The sequence below is a fragment of the Arachis ipaensis genome, chromosome B2 (genome assembly GCF_059453495.1).
Source record: "Arachis ipaensis isolate K30076 ecotype BB chromosome B2, ASM5945349v1, whole genome shotgun sequence".
Classification (NCBI taxonomy): Eukaryota; Viridiplantae; Streptophyta; class Magnoliopsida; order Fabales; family Fabaceae; genus Arachis; species Arachis ipaensis.
This window is the reverse complement of record NC_142437.1, coordinates 101,079,132-101,082,282: the sequence shown is the minus strand read 5'-3', so window position 1 is coordinate 101,082,282 and position 3,151 is coordinate 101,079,132.

Sequence of the window (3,151 nt, the reverse complement as noted above, 5' to 3'; positions counted from 1 at the left end):
AGAATTCAAGGCCACGCGCACGCGTCATCCATGCGTACGTGTGAGGAGGACATTCATGGCCACGCGTACGCGTGAGGAGGGAATTTGCCAGCGACGCGCACGCGTCAGCCACGTGCACGCGTGACATTGATCACGTGACCTCATTATAGTGAATACGCTGGGGGCGATTTCTGAAGCTATTTGATGTAGAATTCAAAAGAGAACAAGGGGGGAGCAATTAGATAGTGTAGGAAATATGCCTTAGCTTAGTTCTAGAGAGAGAACTTCCCTCTTTTCTATAGAAATTAGGATTCTTAGTTTAGTTTTCTCTTAGAATTAGGGTTTAATTCTTGTTTTCATTTAGTTTTTCTTGCAATTTCTTGTTCCTACATCTTTGTTCTCTTAGTTTCTCTTGTTAATTTCTCATTTTGGTTACTTTTATATTCATACCCTTTTGTTGGATTTGGATTCTCTTTAATGCAATTTGATGTTTTATGTTTCTTTCTTTCTTGTTTGAGTTGTTATTGTGATTTTCTTGTTTTGGATAGTTGTAGATTTTATTATTCTTGCCCTTTTACCATGCTTTCCTTTTATGCCTTCCGAGAGTGTTTGACAAAATGTTTGGTTGGATGTTAGAGTAGTTTTTGAGCATTCTTGGCTTGAAAAGAGAAATTGGACAATCTTGAGTCATTAATACCCAATTTAGATTGGTGATCTAGAGTGATTAGTTAGTCTTGTATCTATTAACATTACTTTTGGATTGGGGTTAACTAGTCCTATTTGACTTTCTCTTAATATGAAGATAAGATTATACCTTCTTCTGATGTTGGAGATGACGAAATATGATTAGCTCTTGTTAAGTATTGTATGATAATTAATGACTAGGATAGAAAGTCGTGATTCTCAATCCTTGACATGAATGCCTCTTTTTAGTAATTGTTATCTTTAGTTGTTGATTTACTTTTAGTGTCATTTAGATTATAGTCTTCTTAAATACAAACCACCCCATGAATCTCATAACCAATGATACGCATACCTCACAGCAATTCCTTTGAGAGACGACCCGAAATTTAATACTCTCGGTTATTATTATTGGTTTGTACTTGTGACAAACAAAATTAAACTTTGATTGAGTGTTATTTGTCAGTTTGGAACTATACTTGCAACAAAGTTATTCCTCTTTCCGAGAAGAAATTCTAAGCCAACGGTTACACTCCATCACTTTGTTTTGTAACTTCACTCACACATCCAATCAATTCTCATAGTTTTATATTTTTATTTCTACGAACACAAAACGTCATTAACTCATAACCGGCCGGTTCGATTAGAAAATCGATGAACCAATAATCTGACCAGTTTGATGCACCCACATGCCGCCAAACTACCGAAGGAGCTCCGCACGTCTACTTCAATAGGTTCGAAGGGGACATTGTGAATGCAACGCCCCCTCCTTTACCACTTTGCTAACATGTTTCTTATTGCTATATGTGACAAAAAATAATTATATAGTAGACCTTGAACGAATTTTATTTTTATTTTTATCTTTTTAAACATGGATACCAAATTTGATATATTGATTGTGTTATATTTTTCTCTTTTTTGTTCATTTAAATTGAGAAAGTATTTTGTACTAGTAACTAATTTATTATCTTTTTTGTGTCATAAATTATATTTAAGAATTAATTCTTGATACTTAATTATTATTAATATATTTGTAAATTAAGTTTTAATTTTTAATTTTAATTTTAATTTTATTTTTATAATTTTATATTTTTATTTAATTATGACTGGATGAATCGGATGAATTAACAACCCACTAATTGACATACGATCGTATTAATTATCGATTCTGATAATTATGCATTAATTTTTTCATTTTTGTTGCAATAAATCAATAATTTTTTTTATCAACTTTAATTTTTAAATTCGTTAAAATAGCTAAACGATGATGCTGTTTTCTATTTTCATAATTTAAAAAAGATTAAACACAAAACGACAATGCTGTTTTCTTCTTTTAAAATTTAAAAAAAATATATTTTTTTATGCAAAACGTCAATGGCAATTTTTTAAATAATTGGATTTTTTTTTTTACATAAAATGACACCAACATTTTGTATTATTTGAAAAATAATTTTTTTTTCATAATAAGATAAAGGATAAAGTATTAAATTGATTTTCTACGTTTGAGCGTAATCTTATTTTAATCCTTAAAGTTTAAAGTATCATATTTAAATACAAAAAAGTTTTATTTAGTTTTAATGTAGTCCTACCCTGAAGTCAAAGTTAAATAATTAACGAAATGTCCTATATGGCAGCAGTACAAGAATAAAGTCGATAACCTAGAAAATAAATACAAGAAAGACAAAATTAACCGTAGATGCATCAATATATTTATTTATCATTTTTTTACAATTTAAATGAAATATATTTTATAGAATTAAGAAGAATGATAAATAAATATATTGATGCATCTACAGTTGATTTTGTGTCTTTAGAACTTTTACTTTTTTTTTTAGATTATCGACATTATTCTTGTACTGCTGTTATATAGGACATTTCATTAATTATTTAACTTTGACTTGACGGTAGAACTACATTAAACTAAATAAAATTTTTTTAAATTTAAATAAGATATTTTAAATTTTAAAAATTAAAACAGAATTACGCCACACATAAATAAGAGACCAATTTGATAATTTATCTTAAGATAAAACTCACATAAAGTCAAATATAACACACATCTTTGCGCAATATTAAAAAAATTTAGCCCATTGTAGAGTTGGGTATTGCCAAAATACGTCCCATTATCCTTACCAAAAAAACAAAATAAATACGTCCCATTATTGCAATATCTAATATCTAATTACTATTAGCTGAAGTCTTTAATTTTTTTAATAAATACAATAATACATAATACATGTACTAAAAATTTATGGTTATTTAGTTTACATTTTTATTTTTTATTTTATTTTTATATTTTTATAAAGAAAAAGAAAACAGTAAAGATAATAAAATTATTCTTTCTATTTTTATTTTTTAATTTTATTTTTTCAAAATATAAAAATTGAAAACAAAAAAATAAAAATACAAATAAAAAGTACTCTAAATATTTAATATATATATATATATATATTAACACCAAATTCAAAAAATAAATATTTTAAAATATTAT